At 43.9% G+C, this 25,924-nt stretch overlaps 1 pseudogene; it reads right to left on the bottom strand.

Moving 5' to 3' along the window:
- Window positions 1-11,492: 11,492 nt before the first annotated feature.
- On the bottom strand, window positions 11,493-24,595 carry LOC110503139 (annotated as a pseudogene).
- Between the last annotated feature and the right edge of the window lie 1,329 nt (window positions 24,596-25,924).

Raw genomic sequence — 25,924 nt, 5'->3', positions numbered from 1 at the left:
ATAAGGGATCATAGCTTTCACCTGGTCAGTGTCAAAATGTTTTGTATATTCAGTATATGTACAGTACCAGTCAAGTTTGGACACACTCATTCGAGGGTTTTTCTTTATTTTTACTATTTTCTACATTGTAGAATAGTGAAGACCTCAAAACTATGAATTAACACATATGGAATCATGAGGTAACCAAATCAGTTGTGTTGTGACAAGGTAGGGGTGGTATACAGAAGATAGCCAATCATTACTTTAAGACATGAACGTCAGTCAATCCGGAAAATTTCAAGAGCTTTGAACGTTTCTTTAATTGCAGTCACAAAAACCATCAAGCAATATGATGAAACTGGCTCTGATGAGGACCACCACAGGAAAGGAAGACCCAGAGTCTGCTGCAGAGGATAAGTTCATTAGTTAACTGCACCTCAGATTGCATCCCAAATAAATGCGTCACAGATTTCAAGTAACAGACACATCTCAACATCAACTGTTCAGAGGAGACTGAGTGAATCAGGACTTCATGGTTGAATTGCTGCAAAGAAACCACTACTAAAGGACATCAATAATAAGAAGAGACTTGATTGGGCCAAGAAACACGAGCAATGGACATTAGACTGGTGGAAATCTGTCCTTTGGTCTGAGGAGTCCAAATTTTAGATTTTTGGTTCCAACCACCATGTCTTTGTGAAATGCAGAGTAGGTGAACGGATGATCTCATGTGGTTCCCACCGTGAAGCATGGAGGAGGTATGATGGTGATTTGCTGGTGACACTCAATGATTTATTTAGAATTCAAGACACACTTAACCAGCATGGCTACCACAGCATTCTGCAGCAATACGCCATCCCATCTGGTTTACGCTTAGTGGGACTATCATTTGTCCTTTAACAATGACCCATCACGCCATGTAAGGGCTATTTTACCAAGAAGGAGAGTGATGGAGTGCTGCATCAGATGACCTGGCCTCCACAATCACCCGACCACAACTCAATTGAGATAGTTTGGGATGAGTTGGACCGCAGGGTGAAGGAAAAGCAGCCAACAAGTGCTCAGCATATGTGGGAACTCCTTCAAGACTTGGAAAAGCATTCCTCATGGTTAAGAGAATGCCAAGAGTGTGTAAAGCTATCATCAAGGCAAAGGTGGCTACTTTGAAGAATCTCAAACATATTTTGATTTGTTTAACACTTTTTTGTTTTTTTTGATGTCTTCACTATTAGTCTACAATGTAGAAAATAGTAAAAATAAAGAAAAAACCTTGAATGAGTAGGTGTGTCCAAACTTTTGACTGGTTCTAATATAAATATATATATTACACACACACACACACACACACACACACACACACACACACACACACATGAGAGAAAGATGAGGGTAAAACAAGGAAGTTAACCTGTGTGAGCCGTGGGATGAACATTTGTGTGAAACTGGGAGATGCTGCGATGGGAGTGAGAAGTCGGGAAAATTAAAACCATAAGGAATACAAATATCTAAGACTAACCATATCCAAGCACACACACAGTACCTGTGGGAGTCGACACTTCCTCTGAGGGGTCTCTTCAGACGGAGCCAACGGACTTCTCCATTTCTACGTCTATCACCATGGGCGACAGCATCTCTGCAACAGCTGGCTCCCGTGGTGACAGGCTACACCTCACTGCAGGTTGGAGGTTGCGCTCAAAGTCCAACCCCGGAAGACCCTTGTGTATTTTGAGAAGTAAACCCAGATGAACTCTTGCCAGTAATTTAGTAATACATTAAGATGAGACATCTTCTTTAACAAAACACTGACCTCTGTGATGGAAGTGTCTGGAGTCACTGAGCTGAGGGAGACCTGGACAGCAGGAGGAGAGGAGGGGGGCACCAAGCAGGGGGAGGGGGTGGGGAGATTGGCTGGCCTCAGTAAATCTTGGCCTGGCTGGGGTGGGGGAGAGGGTGAAGCTGAAATCAGGGCTCCTGACTGGATAGGACTCTGCTCCATGGTAGTGGAGCAGTGAGGGTGAGAGAGGAAGCCTTGAGGAGACTGTGAGCCATGATGAGATGGGTAGGCTGGTATCGTAGGCCTCTAAAGCCTCTTTTCTGTCCTGGAGCTCTAATTGGTTGGGCTCTTCTGTGGCCAACACCGATTGGCTGAAGGCTTCTCGATGCTGTTCGTCATTGGTCAGCTGTTGTGTGTTGGATGGATGGTGATTCACAGCTCTCAGAGTGCTCCTCAGGGCAAACAGGCTCTGAAACAACCTCAGATTGGTCACAAGCTACATCTTCCTGCATGCTCTCGGGCTCTGGTTGGTCAGGAGTGACATTTTGCATGGAGGCTAGCTCTGGTTGGTTGCTGGGGACTACCTCTGACTGGGTGTCCAGAGCTTCTTTGACTGTTGAGATGCAGAGAGAGACTCTGGTGGGGCTACTTTGGGTGGGGGCCGGGGTGTAGAACTGAGGATCAGGGTGAGGGGTACGGAGTGGGGTGGCATTAAACAGGTAGGCAGGGGTGAGGAGGCAGGGGTGAGGGTGGAGTAGGCAGTGGTGAGGGTGGAGCAGGCAGGGGTGAGGGTGGAACAGGTGAGGGTGTAGCAGGCAGTGGTGAGGGTGGGGTGAGCAAGGGTGAGGGTGGAGCAGGTAGTGGTATGGGTGAAGTGGGGGAGAGGGGAGGTGTGTGCAGCTGCAGCAGTGATGGAGTGGCGAGTTCTGCCGGGGGTGGAGAATTTGGTGACTGAACAGGCCTGAGGCATGGCAGATACATGGGTGGATCTCCTCACAGAGCCTGGAAAGAGACAGCCCATACAGCAATCAGTCCATGCCCAACTAACGAGCTCTATACAGCTTTACCAGGTACCTCAAACACTGACAGAGGGAGAGGTCAGGGGTCTTCCAGGTTCGAGCAAACCCGCCATCCTTTCTGCCTGCCATTCTACGCATCTTCATCTGCCTCCATATCTCTGAGCATCACAGCAGTTGAGGGGAAGCTTGGGGGAAGAACGGTGGAGGTACGAGTCTCACCTGTGAGTTTGGCAGGACTCTCCACCTGGAACACCACCACCAGTGGTTCTGGGGCCTGGGTCTCCGCCTGGGGGTCCTCAGGAGCTGGAGCAGGGTCGTCCACAGCACTGCCTGGCACTGCGGCCTGCGCTGCCTTTGCAGCCTGCTGTTGGCCTTTATTGCAGCCAGACAAGACTTGGTGACAGCACCACTGGTAGGCTTAGCCACCAGAGCAGAGGGCAGCTTCTTGACTACCTTCCTCTGTCGTGGTGGGGGTTTGCTTTCCTCCTGCCAACCTTTAGACTCTACCTCCTTCAGAGCACCAAACATCTTGTTCACGTCCTCTACCTGAAAGTGGAAGAGCCAAACAAGTGGAGAGAGAGAGAGAGAAGAGTGGTTGTCCTTTTTAGAAAGCTTGCATCCACATTTTCAACCTTTCAGGATGCTCTACCAATCTAGGTGGTAATTCTTCCTAGAGGTAGCTAGTGTAGTTTAGCTGTAGTGTTAACAGACAGGCACAAACAGAGTTTAACCACCAGTGTCTGACTGTTTGTTCATCTAATTCTACACACACACAGTAGACCATGTCCTCATTAACCCACATCGTAGGAGATCATGTCCTCCTAGTCACTAACCCACTTGGTAGTACACCATGTCCCAGAAGCCTTGCAGGTCGGTGCAGGTGGTGATCTTCTTTCCTCTGCCCAGCTCAGTCATCCACCAGGCCAGAGAACTGATCAAACCTCTCCTTCATCAGCAGCCTGGCCTGGCCCACCGCCGTACGCATACGGTCCCGCACTTCACAGGGATGGAGGTCAACACAGATAGAAAAGGTATTGACAGAGAAGGATACATTGAGGAAATGTGGTGTGATGGATTTTTGGTTATAGAAATCAGAATCCACAGCATATAATGGTTAAAACACATGAGTCACTCACTCTCTTCAGGGACAGAGGCATCATCCACCCTGGGCTCCCACTGCTGACAAAATTCTGTCAGCCTCTCTGTCTCACTGACTACCACTGACCTGACAGACACACGGACAGACATTCACATGACACACCAATACTAGTCTGAGTTAGGAACACAGCTGTTGACTTGGTTTCACATATTAACCCTCACCTGAAGTAGGGCACATCATGCTCTGGTTCCTTGGGACTCGGAAGACACCGAGGGGCCAGAGTAAGAGAAGGGCGAGGTGGGGAGTGAGCAGGGGACTTGGCAGGAGAGAGAACACTGAGCTCCATTTTGGGCACCAGGATATCAGAGGGCCAGAGTGGAACAAGGTGTAGAACTGAGACACTGGAGAGGATGAAAAAAGTTGAATACATACACAAAGCTAAAAAATGACAGCCGGTCATATTTTAATAAGTAGTAATGGTATATCAACCAGGTTTTCATTCTCTGAAGAAATGAATCTGACTAAACCTAGTAAATATTCATTTATTGAAAGGGAATAGAGAGCGTTAATATGTTAGAGGGATATAGACGGATCAGAAAAGAGTGAAGAAATATTTACATTTGAGTAATTTAGCAGATGCTCTTACGCAGCGCAACTTACAGAAGCAATTAGGGCACATGGACAGATTTTACACCTAGTCAGCTTGGGGGTTCCAACCATCAACCTGGGTTTGAAAAAGGAGTCTGCAGAGCGGGAGTGAGAGGTTTGGGGTTGAAGGAGGACAGGGCTGCTGGGGCCTGGAACACAAAGCCCTGGGGGGCAAATGAGGACAAGGTGCGGGCTGAAGGGGGGATGCAGTCGGCCTGGGCTGAGACAGGTTCTGGACCTGGATGAACAAGGTCTTCTAACCATCTTCACATCCTTCTGCTCCTCTGCACTAGGGGGTGTGGGGCTGGCAGCCCTAGGCTCCTCTAATGGCTTGTCCACTTTCACAGCAGCCTGCTTATTGCTCATAGCATTTCCTAAAGAGAAGGCCAAATCATAATTTTTGAATATAGAAATAACATGTCGAAAAGCACACAAAATGTTGTTAAAGAATGGTGCATAACAAGGTTGGGACGTGAGCTGCCAATGCTCACCCCTGGTGTTCCTCCCTCTGCCAACAGGTGGTGCTGCAGACTGCTTGGCAATTGATCTGGTCTTGGAAGCTGGAGCAGGTTTGTCCTTTGCCACAGGGGCCACAGAGACCCGAGGCCTATTAGCTGAACTTGTGGATGGGGCTCTAACTACTGGTTCAACTGCAGGAAATTGGAAAAATGACAGTCATGAGTTACGAGTCAAGGATATGTTTATCAGGGTCAAATAATTGGCAAAACAAAAGGCGTGGAGAGTAACGTAAAGAATAGCTGTGTGTAGTACAGTTGACAGATTGTTGTCATGGTTTGGAGTGTTACCAATAGCAATCCTGGTCCTTCTGGCTGACTTGACCACAGCTGGTTCAACTAAGCCAAAACCAGGTAGAGGTCAAGGGTCAGCAAGTGTTGAATCATGCAAACAATTTAAAGATGATATAGGCTGGACTAATTGTTTTAGAGGTAAAGTGGGGGTAAAGAAACACCAACCTTTTCTTGAAACAGGGAGAGTGTCAATAGGATGTGTTGCCAAGGTCAATGGAACAGAGAAAAAAACTGCATATTGTAACTTATATGGTTATTCAAAAAAGCAGCTATCGTAGTTCTTGATGTAACAGAAAATCTTACATAAAGACATGTGCAGAACAAATGTAGACTTGGCAGGGAAAAAGTCACCTTGGGGGCCCGCTGCCTCATGGTGGAGCGAGTCACTCTGGTGGATTGGGGCTGGACCACTGGCGTTGTTGCCTGGTTGGGGGGAAAAGCCTAGTTATGGCCATGTAACAACCACTAAGAACACCAGTTCTTCTGTTCTTATATGCTAATGAATTTTGGGCACATCGAAGTTGATCCTCCGGTGATGAGTCAATTACATTTTCATCAAATCAATGATTGAACAGTGACTCCCAAGAACGATGGATATAACATCTATAGACATGTCAGCAGTATACTGAGTCAGTCTTAAGCTGTGCCCTCTCACCCTGGCTTTGATTGTGGCAGCTGGGGCCTGCGGCAGAGGGACCAGGGGCTGAGCCTCTGGCCGGTACAGCCCAACCTTGAACACCCCCTTCTTCTCCCTTGCCCTCTTTTCTTTCTCCTTCACAAGCTCCTTCTTCTCTTTGTAGCAGGCAAGCTTTTTCATTCGCTCCTGCAGCGTCTGAGAAAAAAGAAGGAGGGAGTTGGAGAGAAAATAGATCAGTGTGGGATTACATAATGTTAGTGGGAGTGGAGGATGAAGAGGCATGAGGGTGAAGTTGGCTCAGGCTCATTTTTTAGACATACTCCACAGTTTCAGAGAATAAAATATTGTAGCCAGTAACATTACTTAGAGCAGTGGTTCCCAAACTTTGGGGAGCACACCCCTTGGGTCAGTAGGCGGGAGGGGGGGGGGGGGGGGGGGGTGCGGGGGTCCCCACAAAATAATAAATAAATATATGTATAGTGCAGTTAAAAAGCATTTGCACCCTTCTAATTTACTCTACTTTTGAATATTATCAGATCTTCAACCAAAACCTAATATCAGTTAAAGGGATCCTGAGTGAACAAATAACAATAACATAATTCTGCCCGTGTGAAAAAGTAATTTCCCCCCTTACACTCAATAACTGGTTGTGACTCCAACCAAACACTTCCTGTAGTTGTTGATCAGTCTCTCACGTCTCTTCTCTGATACAGAGCAGATTTAATGGTTCCTTCTATTAACGCAAGTCGTCCAGGTCCTGAGGCAGCAAACCATCCCCTATCACCATCATGCTTGACGGTTGGTCTGAGGTTCTTACTGTGGAATGCAGTGTTTGGTTTTCGCCAGACATAATGGGACCCATGTCATTCAAAATGTTATACTTTTGACTCATCTGTCCATAGAACATTCTTCCAAGAGTCTTAATCATCCAGGTGCTTCTTGGCAAACTTAAGTCAACTTTTTGGATGAGATAGTTCCCCATTATGCCTGGTGAAAACCAAACATGCCGATGGCTCCCATTACCTGCCCGGTAAAGTTGAAACCGGGCTTCATCAGTGAAGAGCACACTTCTCCTGCGTGCCAGCGGCCATCGAAGGTGCGCATTTGCCCATTGAAGTTGATTATGACGCCAAACTGCAGTCAGGTCAAGACCTTGGTGACGAGTACGGAGATGAGCTTCCCTGAGACGATTTTTGACAGTTTGAGCAGAAAGTCTTAGATTGAAACTGTGGGTTTGCACATCAGCAGTACGGGTGGCTAGTATCGATTCAGCAGGTGAAGAAGCCGGATTTAGAGGTCTTGGCTTGGTATACGTGGTTTGCGGTTGTTGGACGTACTGCCAAATTCTCTAAAACATCAGTTTAGGCAGCTTATTGTAGAGAAATTAACATTAAATTATCTGGCAACAGCTCTGGTGGACATTCATGCAGTCAGCATGACAATTGCACGTTACCTCAAAACTTGAGACATCTGTAGCATTGTTTTGTGACAAAACTGCACATTTTGGTGACCTTTTATTATCCCTCAGCACAAGGTGCACCTGTGTAATAAAAATTTAATAAACGTTATTTAACCTTTAATTAACTAGGCAAGTCAGTTAAGAACAAATTCTTATTTACAATGACGGCCATTAATTCTGCTCTGTATCAGAGAAGAGACGTGAGAGACTGATCAACAACTACAGCAAGTGTTTGGTTGGAGTCATTGTCGCTAAATGTGGCGCAACTTTTTCACATAGGGGTAATGACAATGCTGTTTAATCAGCTTCTTGATATGCCACACCTGTCAGGTGGACGGATTATTGTGGCAAGGAAAAATGCACACTAACAAGGATGTAAACTCCCCTCTATTTTTTTTTATCTCTGTGTGGGTGCATCGGCGCTTGAGCAATCTAGCAAAACATGGTAGCTGCACCCCCACTTTCGAAATATCAGTGTAAAGGTATGTTTTAGCACCCTAACTTTCAAAGTCTGGCACCCATTTGTGTGTGTGTGTGTGCGCCTGTGTCCCTGGCATTATTCTCATTTAATGTAGACCTATTAAACATAAAGATTATTCTATGTCCTGTCCTATGGAATGTAACCGTTTCCCACTCTCATCATCTCTCCAATTTTATCGTTTCAAATTTCACCTTGTGTGTACTTTCAACACACCACAAAAGGGCGGTCACAGTGTTGTCAGCAGCACAACCATGAGGCAGACAGACAGACAGTAACTCCCAGGTGGAAATTACTTCATGTATCTGAGCCAGGTGGCTTTAACAGTAGAAGTTGCACCAGGGCCAGATCATCTTACTCGCAATCATAACCTCAACCAGTGGGGCGTTGAAAAAATATTTGACCCTGTATCAGTTAGGGACCTACTTGTGGTAAGATCTTGGCCGGACAGAGTAGAGTGAAGTTGCCCACAGATGCTGATCTTGGGTCAATGTATCATTTTCTTCACCAATGGTGGAGGTTAATATAAACGCAACATGCAACAATTTAACAGATTTTACTGAGTTACAGTTCATATAAGGAGATCAGTCAATTAAAATAAATGAGGCTCTAATATATGGCTTTCACATGACTAGGAATACAGATATGCATCTGTTGGTCACAGATACCTTAATAAAGGTAAGGGAATGTGTCAGAAAACCAGTCAGTATCTTTGCATAGAGTTGATCAGACTGTTAATTTTGGCCTGTGGAAGGTTATCCCACTGGAACATGCTGTCGTACATGTCGATCCAGAGCATTCCAAACATGCTCAATGGTTGACATGTCTGTTGAGTATGCAAGCCATGGAAGAACTGGGACATTTTCAGCTTCCAGGAATTGTGTACAGATCCTTGCGACATGGGGCCGTGCATTATTATGCTGAAACATGAGGTGATTTCGGCAGATTAATGGTACGACAATGGGACTCAGGATCTCGTCATGATATCTCTGTACATTCAAATTGCCATTGATAAAATGCAATTGTTTTCCGTGGTCCGTAGCTTATGCCTGCCCATACCATAACCCCACCGCCACCATGGGGCACTGTTCACAATGTCGACATCCGCAATCCGCTTGCCCACCAGACACTATACACACTGTCTGCCATCTGCCCGGTACAGTTGAAACCGGGATTCAGCACATTTCTCCAGCGTGCCAGTGACCAGCGAAGGTGAGTATTTGCTCACTGAAGTCGACTACGACGCCAAACTGCAGTCAGGTCATGACTCTGGTGAGGACAACGAGAACGCAGATAAGCTTCCCTGAGACGTTTCTGACAGTTTGTGCAGAAATTATTTGGTTGTGCAAATCCACAGTTTCATCAGCTGTGGCTGATCTCAGATGATCCCGTAGGTGAAAAAGCTGGATGTGGAGGTTACACTTGGTCTGCGGTTGCGAGGCCTGTTGGAAGCACTGCCAAATTCTCTAAAATGACATTGGAGGCGGCTTATGGTAGAGAAATTAACATTCAATGAACATTCAGCTCTGGTGGACATTCCTGCAGTCAGCGTGCCAATTGCACGCTCCCTTAAAACACAATACATCTGTGGCATTGTGTTGTGTGACAAAACTGCACATTTTAGAGTTGCCTTTTATTGTCCCCAGCACAAGGTGCATCTGTATAATGATCATGCTGTTTAATCAACTTCTTGATAATTCATCCACCTGACAGGTGTGGCATATCTTGGCAAAGGAGAAATTGTTACTAACATTGATGTAAACAAATTTGTGCACAACATTTGAAAGAAATAAGCTTTTTATGCATATGGAACATTTCTGGAATCTTTTATTTCATCTCATGAAACATGGGACCAACACTTTACATGTTGCGTTTATATTTTTGTTCAGTATAGATCTGCACCTGGGGGAAACTTCCCCCCAGAGCAGTCTGAACCATTGGTTATAATGTGGCTTTATCAGTCCCTACAGGGTCAATTTAGGAAAGTACAAAACGTTCAGAAGCAGCTGATCAATGTTTGTTGTTATGGTTACCTAGATAACAATTCTAGGGAGAGAGAGAACATTTTTGTAATGTTATCTGTAATGTTCCCCTAATTTATGAGTGTCCAGTTTTCCATTAGTTGGGGGAACACTATCTATGTTAGCAAAAAACCTTTTTAGCATGTTTTGACGTTACAGTAAGGAGAGCATTCCCTTGTCAAACAGAACATATATTTTTAGGCTGTAATTGAAATGGGCTACGTGGGAGAAAAATTATAATTTCTTAATTTATATAATGTTTGGGTTGTATTTTACAATCCACATTAGGGCAAGCTTCTAAACAATTCTGATCATTTTACTCTTAATTACAAGAATGAAAATGACATGATGTGAAAAGCTTCTTTATTTAATTTTTTACTATACATACAGTAAGAGATCAATGGAACACCGATGGCCATGCAACCATAGGCACCCATTCAGAAAAGCTGATACAAAAAAGTGAGTATTTGTCAAATCCTTCATAATGTACAGTTGCTAGTGAAAGTCTACACACCCCTTTGGACGGTCTTCACATTTTGCTGCCTTAAGATTACATCTAAAAAGGGATAACATAAAAAAAAAATTTTTTCGATCTACACAACCTACTCCATGTTTTCAAAGTTAAAGAAAAATTCTAGAACATTTTCCTAATGACTAAGAAATAGAAAAAAAATGAGGATGCATTTGAATAGGTCTTCGCACTCCAGAATTTATACTTGGTGGAAGCACCTTTTGGCCGCCATCACAGCTGTGAATAATTTTGAATAAGATTCTACCAACCTTGCACAACACTTAGGGCAACATATTAAATTGATGTAGTTCTGTCCTTGAGCTGTTCTTGTCTATTAAATATTCTGTCATGTTTCATGCTTTGTGTGGGCCACAGGAAGAGTAGCTGCTGCTTTTGCAACAGCTAATGGGGATCCTAATAAAATGTTCAAAATACATATATCCATTGTTTTTGTAAAAATTTCTCAAGCTCAGCAAATTTTGTTGGGAATCATTGATTGACAGCAATATTCAAATCTTGTCTCAGATTTTTTTAAAGCAGATTTAACTGGACCAATCTGGAACACTCAACACCTTTGGGAAGCCATTCTGGTGTATTTGGCATTATAATTTGTGTAATTGTCCTGCAGAAAAAGAAAACTCTATAGCTGTGATGCATTGGGGTGGCAGCATCATGTTATGGGTCTGCTTGTCACCGGCAGGGACTGGGGAGTTTGTCAGGAGCAAAATAAATATGAAGGGGGCAAAGCCAGGGAAAAATATAAAGGAAAACCCGCCCCAGAAAACACACCACAGTGGCTTTACAATAGGTGTTGAGTGCACCTGAGTGGTCTAGTCTCAGTCCTGACTTAAATGTGCTTGAAAATCAGACACAAGGTTTGAATATTGCTGTCCATTATTACTGAGCTGTCCAAATTTACTGAGCTTGAGACATTTTGACAAAAACAATGGACATATGTTGCCCTAAGAGTTGTGCAAAGTTGGTAGAATCTTATTCCAAATTATTCACAGCTGTAATGGCTGCCAACAGTGTTTCCACCAAGTATTAACTCTGGGATGTGAAGATATACACAATAAAGACACCTTCATATTTGTATTAATTTGAAAATTGTCAATAACTTTTTCTCTTTGAAAATGTAGAGTTGCGTAGATCTGTAAGAAACCAAACTACTTACTCCCTTTTTATATTTCATTTTAAGGCAGCAAAATGTGAAGACTGTGCAAGAAGTGTGTGTTCTAACAGGCCTATAATGTGGTTACTAAATAGATTCTGGACCTAACCCCACGGAGGGACGTGTGCGTGGCATTTTCATGGTTTGGTCGAACCCTTACATAATCTACGCAATTATTGCATTACACTGATACTGTCATACTACCCTGCAATGTGGTGAAACAGTCCATTTCTCTCTCGGTCTCTCGTTCTTGTTCTTCTTTGAGCAGTTCTTTCTTTCCTTCCTTCCTTCAGTCCAAGAAGAAAATGTTGTTGAACTGTGTCGCACAGAGCCTTTTCACTTCTTCTGTTGGGATAAGCATACCAAGAAGCATAGCATACCAAGAAAACGTGAGATGAGCTCCAAAAAATCCTTAATTCTTCCATCTATCTATGTTGGACCTACCATTAACTTCAAACAAATGGACATTCTTCTGGTTCAAGATGACGTACAGCTCTCTCTGGTCCGACTTCTGGCCGACCACCCAGTAGTCTGTCATTGCCTTCACAATGATCTCTTGATCTTCATCAACCCTGAGGCAACATACAAAAAGAACATGAACAAAAGGACACTATAATATACTCTACTCACAGAGAGCTGTCAAAACTAAGCCTCAGAGAGCTAACCCTAATAGGGTTGTAGTTTTGTTGTGATACATTGTTGTTGTACTTAGTGCTTACCGGGCAAAGTCACAGTTGATGTCTCCCAGAATCTTAATGTCTGCGTGGACAGAGGTCAGAAACACGCTGGGAGTCTTCCTCATGTGGATGGTGCTCTTCTCTGCCAGGTTCATGTGGTTGAAGTAGATGAACTTGAACTGGGGCTCCTTGTCCGGTCTGCAGCAACACAGAGGGAGAGGATGACGATAATTACAAGGATGAGAGGAGAGTCAAATGACCTTTTCACACTACTGAGTCAAGATGAGCAGAGCCAAGCAGAACTGTACTGTGCTAGCCTGCTTGCTCATTCAACGGAGTTGCTGGAACCGTACTGGAAAGGCCAATATGAAAATAAAATATCCTTGCCAGCACAACATGTTATGTTAAGGGTAGACGCAGCACCGCAGATATTGAGATGAGCACGATGCAAGACTTTGCTCTCAGAGTCACACAGAGTATCTGCGCAGGTGCGCTTCACATTGCTACACTGGGTAGCTACAAGACAACAACGGTAGAGAAGGTTAATCTCGTGCTTCAACGCTCTTAAATGTTGCGGAAATAGGCTGGTGGTACCCATCCTGACAACAGAGAAATGGCTTGTGTTAAAACAGCTAAAATAAAACTGTTTGGCTGCTGAACAATCTTCCAGTCCAAATTCAATTACATTCATTTGCTCCAGATAAGGGCAAGCTCCACTTCAGTGCATGCTGTGACAATAGTCTCTAGCTGTTGTATTTATAAGGGGTAAGTCTCTTGTGACAGACGAAGTTGGCAAGCGCACATGTGAGATTTGGTTCCGGATGCTAAGTTTAATGAGGGGTCGTTCGACTATATACCTCTTCCAATATTTCGGACCGTAATCTCCATCATTGCATGTTGAAGCAACACAGGCCGAGGAATTGGAGTGGAGGTTAGAGGCTTTGCGGATTAAAGTGACAGTACTGACCTTGATATCCTGCGGTTGACGTTGTACTGTTCACATACGTCTGAGGCCAGCAGGGTGAGCTGAGGACCCACCAGGCCATCCAGCTGCTCACAGAACTCCCTCGTCAGCTCCACCGACACTGGGAGAGAATATGACCATACAGTTAGAATTAGTAGAATGGATTTAGGAACTTTAGGTTTTTTTCTTTTCACAGTCCACATAATATTTTGCCAATAATTTGCCATTGCTATATTCGCAAGAACAGCAGACTAAGAAAATGTAATAAGCATCAGCCCAGATGTTTAGAAGGGGCGAGTTTGACCATATGATATGAGAAGATACTCGCCACTGATCATAAAACAAACCGCTGCACTCATTGCCTGAAATAAAGCAATGTGCCGTTTGAATATAATGGGTCTAGAGAAAGGAATACTATCATTTAGAACTTACCAAATATATTGAATTTAGAAGCCATTTGAGAGACCAGAGAACAAATCTGTCTATTCCCAACAAGAGGTCAACTTGGGTCAAACCCTCCCTCTGTCCTTCAGTTATGAAATAATACCAGATTACCAAATTGTCTGCCAAACAAATAATGGGTTGGGAGTACTACCAATCTCGCTCTCTTTAAAACATAAAAAAAAAGCCTCTTTGGGTGATTTCCATAATTAATGCTACCGAGTTCCTAATAACCAGCGGGACTCAAGACCACAGTTCCCTTCTCCTTAGTTGCATCCCAAATAACCCCCCCTTTTCCCTATATAGTGTCCTACTTTTGACCAGAGCCTTCCACTACTTTTGACTAGAGCCCTATGGGCCCTGGTTAAAAGTAGTGCATTATATAGGGAATATGTTGCCATTTGGGACGCAGACATCTCCTCACCTTATAAACAATCAGATGCAGCTCCTCACCTTATAAACAATCAGATGCATCTCCTCACCTTATAAACAATCAGATGCAGCTCCTCACCTTATAAACAATCAGATGCAGCTCCTCACCTTATAAACAATCAGATGCAGCTCCTCACCTTATAAACAATCAGATGCAGCTCCTCACCTTATAAACAATCAGATGCAGCTCCTCATAATTGTCCTCTGTGTTGACGAATATTCTGGGGAAGCGGAATTTGGCCTCTGGGTCTTTGAGGTTACCAGGTCCTTTGCATACTGTATGACTGTGTGGGTTTGCATACTGTATGACTGTGTGGGTTTGCATACTGTATGACTGTGTGGGTTTGCATACTGTATGACTGTGTGGGTTTGCATACTGTATGACTGTGTGGGTTTGCATACTGTATGACTGTAGGGTTTGCATACTGTATGACTGTGTGGGTTTGCATACTGTATGACTGTGGGGTTTGCATACTGTATGACTGTGGTTTGCATACTGTATGACTGTGTGGGTTTGCATACTGTATGACTGTGTGGGTTTGCATACTGTATGACTGTGTGGGTTTGCATACTGTATGACTGTAGGGTTTGCATACTGTATGACTGTGTGGGTTTGCATACTGTATGACTGTGTGGTTTTGCATACTGTGTGACTGTGTGGGTTTGCATACTGTGTGACTGTGTGGGTTTGCATACTGTGTGACTGTGTGGGTTTGCATACTGTATGTCTGTGGGGTTTGCATACTGTATGACTGTGGGGTTTGCATACTGTATGACTGTGTGGGTTTGCATACTGTATGACTGTGGGTTTGCATACTGTATGACTGTGTGGGTTTGCATACTGTATGACTGTGGGGTTTGCATACTGTATGACTGTGGTTTGCATACTGTATGACTGTGTGGTTTGCATACTGTATGACTGTGTGGGTTTGCATACTGTATGACTGTGGGGTTTGCATACTGTATGACTGTGGGGTTTGCATACTGTGTGTGTGCGTACGTACGTACTGTACGTGCGTGCGACCCTTCCATCATTTACACTTTAACAGTTCTCCCCTGCCCTTGGGGCTTTTGCTGGATAATCTCCTTGTTAAATGATCCTCTCTCTCTCTCTCTCTCTGTATCCCAGGAGTCAGCCTGAGCTTGGCGTATCCAATTCCCCTCGCAGTCACGAGTCACACCGACAGCAGTACACTCTTAGGGGTCACCTCCCCCCACCTCCTCCTCTAACAACGGCTCTATTTCAATGCTTTGAAAATGCATTTATATGAAGTGCTTGTATTGTCTTCTCTGTGCCTCTACTTAGATCTACATAAAATGTTGTCTGTGTGTGTTTGACTACTTTCTGCCAAGCTACTTGCCCTAAAGGGATAACCTCTTAATTCTACCTATTCTTTGAGATCATTCATTCTCTTCCCTTCTATGAGGTAATCGCTGATCTGACCAGACAGGATAGGTGAAAGCCATGTTGTGGAACCCATTCTTTCATCTATACAACTGTGTTGAATCAGTATAGTGGGACCCATTCTTTCATCTATACAGTTGTGTTGAATCAGTATAGTGGGACCCATTCTTTCATCTATACAACTGTGTTGAATCAGTATAGTGGGACCCATTCTTTCATCTATACAGCTGTGTTGAATCAGTATAGTGGGACCCATTCTTTCATCTATACAGCTAAAGCTGAATCAGTATAGTGGAACCCATTCTTTCATCTATACAGCTGTGTTGAATCAGTGATTGGAAGGGACGCAGGAAGGGTGCACTTTTACAGTATTCATACAGAGCCCAGGGCTTTTCTCAGACACAGCTGTACAACAGGCCCACCTCTGGGACTTGGGCTAAACTGAGGAGCGCCTCTGCAAATTACACTATATATACACAAAAGTATGTGGACACCCTGTCAAAATAGTGGATTAGGCTATTTCAGTCATAACCGTTGCTGACAAGTGTATAAAATTGAGCACACAGCCATGCAATCTCCATAGACAAACATTGGCAGTAGAATGGCCTTACTGAAGAGCTCAGTGACTTTCAACGTGGCACTGTCATAGGATGCCACCTGTCCAACACAAGTTCATCAAATTTCTGCCCTGCTAGAGCTGCTCCCAGTCAACTGGTTCAGCCTCGAAGTGGTAGGCCACACAAGCTCACAGAACAGGACCGCCGAGTGCTAAAGCACGTAGCGCATAAAAATCATCTGTCCTCAGTTGCAACACTCACTACCGAGTTCCAAACTGCCTCTGGGAGCAACGTCAGCACAACTGTTTGTCAGGAGCTTCATGAAATGGGTTTCCATGGCCGAGCAGCTGCACACAAGCCTTTGATCACCATGTGCAATGCCAAACGTCGGCTGGAGTGGTGTAAAACTCACGACCATTGGACTCTGGAGCAGTGGAAACGCGTTCTTTGTAGTGATGAATCACGCTTCACCATCTGGCAGTCCAACAGACCAATCTGGGTTTGGCGGATGCCAGGAGGACGCTACCTGCCCGAATGCATAGTGCCAACTGTAAAGTTTGGTGCAGGAGGAATAATGGTCTGGAGCTGTTTTTCATGGTTCGGGCTAGGCCTCTTGGTTCTAGTGAAGGGGAATCTTAATGCTACAGCATACAATGACATTCTAGACAATGATTCTGTACTACCAACTTTGTGGCAACATTATGGGGAAGGCCCTTTCCTGTTTCAGCATGACAATGTGCACAAAGCGAGGTCCATACAGAAATGTTTTGTCGAGATTGTTGTGGAATAACTTGAATGGCCTGCACAGAGTCCTGACCTCAACCCCATCGAACACATGAACACCTTTGGGATGAATTGGAACACCGACTGCGAACTAGGCCTAATCGCCCAACGTCAGTGCCGACCTCACTAATGCTCGTGGCTGAATGGAAGAAAGTCCCCACATCTAGTGGAAAGCCTTCCCAGAAGAGTGGAGGCTCTTATAGCAGCAAAGGGGGGGACCAACTCCATATTAATGCCCATGATTTTGGCATGAGATGTTCAACAAGCAGGTGTCCACATATACTTTACTTCACATATACAGAAGTTTACATACACTCAATTAGTATTTGGTAGCATTGCCTTTAAATTGTTTAACTTGGGTCAAAGGTTTTGGGTAGCCTTCCACGAGCTTCCCACAATAAGTTGGGTGAATTTTGGACCATTCCTCCTGACAGAGCTGGTGTAACCGAGTCAAGTTTGTAGGCCTCCTTGCCCGCACACGCTTTTTCAGTTCTGCTCACATATTTTCTATAGGTTTGAGGTCGTTGTGATGGCCACTCCAATACCTTGACTTTGTTGTGCTTAAGCCATTTTGCCATAACTTTGGAAGTATGCTTGGGGTCATTGTCCATTTGGAAGACCCATTTGCGACCAAGCTTTAACTTCCTGACTGATGTCTTGAGATGCTGCTTCAATATATACACATAATTTTCCTCCCTCATGATGCCATCTATTTTGTGAAGTGCACCAGTCCCTCCTGCAGCAAAGCATCCCCACAACATGATGCTGCCAACCCCGTGCTTCGCGGTTGGGATGATGTTCTTCGGCTTGCAAGCCTCCCACTTTTTCCTCCAAACATAACGATGGTCGTTATGGCCAAACAGTTCTATTTTTGTTTCATCAGACCAGAGGACATTTCTCCAAAAAGTACGACGTTGTCCCCATGTGCAGTTGCAAACCATAGTCTGGCTTTTTTAATGGCGGTTCTGGAGCATGGGCTTCTTCCTTGCTGAGCGGCCTGTCAGATTATGTCGATATATTCCTCCAGCATCTTCACAAGGTTGTTGTTCTGGGATTGATTTGCACTTTTCACACCAAATATGTTCATCTCTTAGGAGACAGAACGCATCTCCTTCCTGAGCATTATGACGGCTGCGTGGTCCCATGGTGTTTATACTTGCGTACTATTGTTTGTACAGATGAACCTGGTACTTTCAGGCATTTGGACATTTCTCCCAAGGATGAACCAGACTTGTGAAGGTCTCCAATTTTTTAATGAGGTCTTGGCTGATTTCTTTTGACTTTCCAATGATGTCAAGCAAAGAGGCACTTTGAAGTTTGAAGGTAGGCCTTGAAATATATCCACAGGTACACCTCCAATTGACTCAAATTATGTCAATCAGCCTATCAGAAGCTTCTAAAGCCATGACATCATTTTCTGGAATTTTCCAAGCAGGGTTAAAGGCACAGTCAGCTTAGTGTATGTAAACTTCTGACCTACTGGAATTGTGATACAGTGAATTATAAGTGAAACAATCTGTCTGTAAACAATTGTTGGAAAGATTACTTGTGTAATGCACAAAGTAGATGTCCTAACCGACTTGCCAAGACTATAGTTTGTTAACAAGAAATTTGTGGAGTGGTTGAAAAAACGAGTTTTAATGACTCCAACATAAGTGTATGTAAACTCCCGACTTCAACTGTAGTTCTTCCATCACTAAGTTGACCTAACAATATAGTTCTTCCATCACTACGTTGACCTAACAATATAGTTCTTCCATCACTACGTTGACCTAACAATATAGTTCTTCCATCACTAAGTTGACCTAACAATATAGTTCTTCCATCACTACGTTGACATAACAATATAGTTCTTCCATCATTACATTTACCTAACAATATAGTTCTTCCATCACTACGTTGACATAACAATATAGTTCTTCCATCATTACATTTACCTAACAATATAGTTCTTCCATCACTACGTTGACCTAACAATATAGTTATTCCATCACTACGTTGACCTAACAATATATCCACTAAAACCCATCCTGAATGAACACGATAAAGGGAGGGAGGGAGGCAGGGGACCAGAGAGGGTGTTTAAGGACTTACCTCCCATAGTGAAGCAGATTTCTTGCCACCTCAGGTCTTAGGGGAGAGTCCCTACCAGCCAGCTGGAGAGAGAAAGGGAGGGAGGGGAAGAGAGGGAGAGTGGGTGGAGAAGAGAGATGGTGGAGAGAAAGCGAAAACCTGCTTTAATAGAACTTAACAAATCATTATCAACATTGTCTGGAGCCTGTGGGGTAACAATGGGTGTTCAACTAACTGTGCCTGTTATAATACATTCTTCGGGTCAAATACAGTGGGGCAAAGAAGTATTTAGTCAGCCACCAATTGTGCAAGTTCTCCAACTTAAAAAGATGAGACAGGAATGTAATTTTCATCATAGGTATACTTCAACTATGAGAGACAAAATGAGAAAAAAAAATCTAGAAAATCACATTGTAGGACTTTCAATGAATTTATTTGCAAATTATGGTGGAAAATAAGTATTTGGTCAATAACAAAAGTTTATCTCAATACGTTGTTATATACCCTTTGTTGGCAATGACAGAGGTCAAACGTTTTCTGTAAGTCTTCACAAGGTTTTCACACACTGTTGCTGGTATTTTGGCCCATTACTCCATGCAGATCTCCTCTAGAGCAGTGATGTTTTGGGGCTGTTGCTGGGCAACATGGACTTTCAACTCCCTCCAAAGATTTTCTATGGGGCTGAGATCTGGAGACTGGCTAGGCCACTCCAGGACCTTGAAATGCTTCTTACGAAGCCACTCCTTCGTTGCCCGGTCGGTGTGTTTGGGATCATTGTCATGCTGAAAGACCCAGCCACGTTTTCTCTTCAATGCCCTTGCTGATGGAAGGAGGTTTTCACTCAAAATCTCACGATACATGGCCCCATTCATTCTTTCCTTTACACGGATCAGTAGTCCTGGTCCCTTTGCAGAAAAACAGCCCCAAAGCATGATGTTTCCACCCCCATGCTTCACAGTAGGTATGGTGTTCTTTGGATGCAACTCAGCATTCTTTGTACTCCAAACACAACGAGTTGAGTTTTTACCAAAAAGTTATATTTTGGTTTCATCTGACCATATGACATTCTCCCAATCTTCTTCTGGATCATCCAAATGCTCTCTAGCAAACTTCAGACGGGCCTGGACATGTACTGGCTTAAGCAGGGGGACACGTCTGGCACTGCAGGATTTGAGTCCCTGGCGGCGTAGTGTGTTACTGATGGTAGGCTTTGTTACTTTGGTCCCAGCTCTCTGCAGGTCATTCACTAGGTCCCCCCGTGTGGTTCGGGGATTTTTTCTCACCGTTCTTGTGATCATTTTGACCCCACGGGGTGAGATCTTGCGTGGAGCCCCAGATCGAGGGAGATTATCAGTGGTCTTGTATGTCTTCCATTTCCTAATAATTGCTCCCACAATTGATTTCTTCAAACCAAGCTGCTTACCTATTGCAGATTCAGTCTTCCCAGCCTGGTGCAGGTCTACAATTTTGTTCCTGGTGTCCTTTGACAGCTCTTTGGTCTTGGCCATAGTGGAGTTTGGAGTGTGACTGTTTGAGATTGTGGACAGGTGTCTTTTATACTGATAACAAGTTCAAACAGGTGCCATTAATACAGGTAACGAGTGAAGGACAGAGGAGCCTCTTAAAGAAGAAGTTACAGGTCTGTGAGAGCCAGAAATCTTGCTTGTTTGTAGGTGACCAAATACTTATTTTCCACCATAATATGCAAAGAAATTCATAAAAAAATCCTACAATGTGATTTTCTGGATTTTTTTCTTCTCATTTTGTCTGTCATAGATTAAGTGTACCTATGATGAAAATTACAGGCCTCTCTCATCTTTTTAAGTGGGAGAACTTGCACAATTGGTGGCTGACTAAATACTTTTTTCCCCACTGTATACTGTCTAGGTTTTCAACTGCCAAGTTTACACCTTCACTATTACTGTGAAATGTATTGCCCCGGAAGTTGTCTAAAAGGGATTTAATTTCTTGTTGCCTAATTGTTTTTGGTAGATTTCTACACTACTTTCCTTCCATCAATAGCATTTCTTAATATTATGCAGTTCCTTTGGCTCTGATGCCTCATGATTGAGTATTGCTCTGTTGAAGTAGAATGTGATTTTGCTGTGATCTGATAGGGGTGTCAGTGGGCTGACTGTGTATGCTCTGAGAGACCCTCTCTCTCACACACACACACACACACCTCTGGTTCGGAGTGTCTGGGGAACAGTGACGTCGTCAAGTACTTGTACAGGATCCGCATGTCATCCTGCTCCAGACAACTTCTGAATGGGGACAACAAAGAAAGGGGACACACCTTAGTTAGCATCAAACATGTCCTGTTCCGGTTCACAGTCTGTTCAGGAGTATTGATAAACTAAGCCCATCATCTCCAGGCCCAATGCTATAAAACTGCTCAAATTCTTTGATTAGCAATCAATCAAATCATTACGATAATTATATTATCGTTCACATAATCACCTGATTAGATATCAGGTCAGACTGAGTTAAAAGTGAGAGACATGTTGGGATTACAGGGTTACTGTAATCAGATTAAGGTATGTATTTAAAGTCTCTGTGCCTCCCAGCCCCAACTCTAATGGGATGAGGAGAGTTGGAGGGATGCCTGGCACTGCTGCCAGGCTCCCCCACACCTTACAGTGGTAAAGGGCTGCCTGGAGGCACCAAGGGCTAGATCAGGGCTCTAGCACGCACACCAGGAGGGGAAGCCCAATAAGCTCTCTCCTCCCCTCCCTGGCTTTGGCATGGTGGGGAGGCCTGAAAAAGAGCCTACTAGATACAGAGCCTGGCCATTGGAATGGTGGAGCAGCCTGTGTCTCAAGATCATGGGAGAATACAATTCAGAGCTTATGTTTTTCCAACCAGCTCTGTTAGCTTTATTCCTACCCATGCATTTGCAAATTGTAGGCTAAATTTGGTTTCTACATGTGGGCAGGTGTTTAAGACCAAAGTACAGCAGACCACCCCCACACATCCTACACACGATCTGGTTCCCCCAACTGTACCATATGAGCTGGTCGTTGTAGAGGAAAGCTGAGCATTTGATCAGCCTGAGGCACTCCTCCACTCTGTTGACAAATGACTGGATCTTCAGGTAGGTCATCTTGTCCAGGTGGGAAAAGGTGATTCTCCCCGAAGACGTCCAGCAGGTCACAGGACTGCAGGTGCAGCGTCTGCAGGTACTGGAGGAGACCAGGGATAGAGGACAGTTATACACGCAGTCTGAGTGGACAATGGAAGGTGAATAGAAAGACATGTATCACTTTGGTTAATTTAATTTAGGGATACTTGGGGAAGGTGAGGTATTAGCTTAGAAAGCAACATTATACACACATCCCATTGTGCTCAGATTTCAGATCTGAGAAACCTCATTGAGAAACACAAAAGGCCTGCAAACTGTGTGCTGGACAATACAATGCTCCCATTTCCAGCTTCAGCAGCAACAATTTTTCTGTCCAAGGTGGGTCCCTGTTAGGTCAAAGCTGGAGATATTAGTTTACCTGCATAGTGCATACATTGCTGTTCCCAAAGACAAGAGGACGCCATCTCAAATGGCTAGAACAGTGACATTCAACCTGGGATACAATACAGACACCACATGCCTTCTGTGTCTTTAGGTTACATAATGGAAGGGGAAGCCCTTCATACAATTAGGGAGAGTTGGGGGTTTCCTCTGATTGGCTAGGTATGAATAATGTTGACAGGTCATGGAAATAAATGGGCTGGGCCTGTAGTATGGCAGAAGCTTTGACCAGCTCTCCTTGAGGAAGGCACTATTTCTGAGCAGGGCTAATTAGTGGGGGAGGCCATATTTGAAGACTGTCATCTGATCCTGCATTTAGTCACTGGAAACGCAATACAAGATCAACCCTTCTGGTGACGGCTAGAAGCACCCTGTCTGTCAAGCAGGCAGCCTGGCCTGGACACCACCATCAGACTGTTAGCAAAGTGGATAGTATTTACGCATTGTAGCTTACAACACCGGATGCTAATGTTTTCACAGTCAAACTGGATGCAGTTTATCACAGTGCCATCCGTTTTGTTACTAAAGCACCTTATACCACCCACCACTGCGACCTGTATGCTCTAGTCGGTTGGCCCTCGCTACATGTTCGTCGCCAGACCCACTGGCTCCAGGTCATCTACAAGTCCATGATAGGTAAAGCTCCGCCTTATCTCAGTTCACTGGTCACGATGTCAACACCCACCCGTAGCACGCGCTCTTGCAGGTGTATCTCACTGATCATCCCTAAAGCCAACACCTCATTTGGCGGCCTTTCCTTCCAGTTCTCTGCTGCCTGTGACTGGAACGAATTGCAAAAATCGCTGAAGTTGGAGACTTTTATCTCCCTCACCAACTTCAAACATCTGCTATCTGAGCAGCTAACCAATCGCTGCAGCTGTACATAGTCCATTGGTAAAGAGTTAAAATATTTTGACTTTTGCCGTAACGTTGTTTTCTACCGGATGTTGATTTGCACTGTTTGTTTACTGAAATCATCACAGCAACGCATTCCGTCGTGCTGGCTTGGTTTTGCAGTCACCCTCTTTCTTGCTTTCTTGTCCCGCTATGCTAACTGGTATGACGGTTTTACGTCCCTTGTCTAAAACGCAGCATAAAAGGTAGGACTTACTAAGTATGAGTCAATGTGTGTCAAATATGTTATAATTACAAAGATAATAAAGAATCCGGCATTGAAATAGCAGTGCCCTGCTCCTAGCAAAACAATTGAGAAAACACATGCTTGGACTATTTCAGTTGAACCATGCAATCAAGCTACAATTCTCAAAGTATATAATCACACTTGTAAAACAAATGTTCTGCATCCAATAAGACATGACAAATCACCTCCACCTAGTGCCCTCCATTACTATGCATATACAGTTACCAGTCAAACGTTTGGACACACCTACTCATTCAAGGGTTTTACATTATATGACTATTTTCTACACTGTACAATAACAGTGAAGACATCAAAACTATGAAATAGCACATATGGAATCATGTAGTAACCAAAAAAGTGTAACAAAATCAAAATAGATTTTATATTTGAGATTCTTCAAAGTAGCCACCTTGATGAAAGCTTTGCACACTTTTCTACAATGTAGAAAATATAACAAATATAGAAAAACCCTTCAATGAGTAGATGTGTCCAAACCTTTGACTGGTACTGTAGATGCAGAGAATCATTTACTATGTTGTGTTTATTGTTTACCCTGTAGAAGAACGTTTCGAGCTTCTGCATGAGCAGCTCCACCCCACCTGCTTCCATTGCTCTGCCAAATGTGCCATTGAAGAGCTGGAGAAAAGAGCATTTTAAAGAACCATCAGCTAACCACATCCTTACTAGATGTAAGGATCTTTACTAAAGAATGTGAGCCAGTATGACTTGAGTCCCAACCAGGTGCTCACCTTGTACATACTGTAGCATTCCCGTAGTACTGCGCCATAAACTGTGTCCTACAGGAAAAAGAGAATAAACATCTGAATAAGAAATAAAAGTTCTGCATAGAAGAGTTGAATTTGCTCATAAATGGACAAAGATCAATAAACATGAATAAAAGACACAACAAAATAAGACCTACAAGTATTTCCTCCTCCAAGAACGGTCCACCACCCAAAGGACTTCCAGGCAAGTTGACAACTGTGGGAAGCATTGGAGTCAACATGGGCCAGCATCCCTGTGGAACGCTTTCGACACCTTGTAGAGTTCATGCCTTGACGAATTGAGGTTGTTCTGAGGTCAAAAGGGGGGGGGGGGGGGGGTAATGTTTTCTACGCTCAGTTTATAATATGTGTAAAGGAGCTGGAACACCAGCTTACCATGACGATCCAGAAACTGTGAGTGGAGGGATTAAGCAGCTTTTGTTTGACAGAAGGTTCTGGAATATAGCAATGATGGTGGTCAGGAAGACAATACACACAACTAACATAGATGTGAGATGTTGTATTTCCAGATTATCGATTTGTTTGTAGTTCTTGTGTACCTGGTAAACTGTACAATGGCCAACATTACGGATCTTCTCATTCTTCTCGACCTCACTGGGATGGTAGAATAAAATCTTCTTCTCCTATAATGCATACAAGGAGACAGTTTCCATGAGGCACAGTATTTAAATGGAGACAACAAAGTTGGCAGATATTCACATTGTATCATTTATAGCAGCTAACTGTGTTTGAAGTTCATAGTGAAAACATGTGAAACACACACAGGAAATCAAAACCACCAAGTGGAGCTCACCTCTCCCTCCCATGGCCAAAATGAAGGATTATAGATGAAAAAACTGAGTAGAGATGAAGTGTACCGTTTCTCTTGCATTCGCAAAGTCATTCTTGGACTGCAACAGAGGAAGATGCTGATCAACTCTCTGTGACTGAACAGATTGAAAGATGTATCACTTGTTATCACAATGAGACCCTGGTTTTACCTCATCATCAGCATTAGTTTGGTTTGTGTCTTGACTTCCTCTGTTCTAGAGTGAATTGAGCCTTGTGGCTGCAGACAAAAATAATATCAGCTTTAAACTCTACACATCATTTCAGATTCAGAGAATCAGTGAGTGTGTCAGTTAATTTGGTCAGTTTACTTTAGACAGTAAATTGCATCAAAATCTCAATCTCGATCTCTTGACCCAGGGCTGAAAGATAGCTATGCATTTCCAATCTGCACACCTTGCACTGGGTTAGAAATCTCAAATTAAGTGGCTCTGAGGGGTGGCCAGTCCTCTTCTGGCTGTGCCGGGTTGAGATTATAACAGAAGTTCAATCTTCTCGGTCAAACAGTTGGGATAATGGAGCAATTCGGGGAACAACGCATTTCTCATTCCTGGATTGAGGTACGTTTACTGAGCCATATCTCACGGCGGTTCCATGGTGTCTTAATGTAAACAGGAACACTGTTCGACCCCAGTGCAGCTGTAAGCAAGCGTAGGGTCGGAAAACAATTATGGCTAGGGTTAGCGAAAATGCTCTCCTAACCTGCTACA

The sequence above is a fragment of the Oncorhynchus mykiss genome, chromosome 23, assembly GCF_013265735.2.
Source record: "Oncorhynchus mykiss isolate Arlee chromosome 23, USDA_OmykA_1.1, whole genome shotgun sequence".
NCBI classification, from domain to species: domain Eukaryota; kingdom Metazoa; phylum Chordata; class Actinopteri; order Salmoniformes; family Salmonidae; genus Oncorhynchus; species Oncorhynchus mykiss.
The sequence above is the reverse complement of the archived record's forward strand: the minus strand, read 5'-3'. Positions and strand labels throughout refer to the sequence as shown.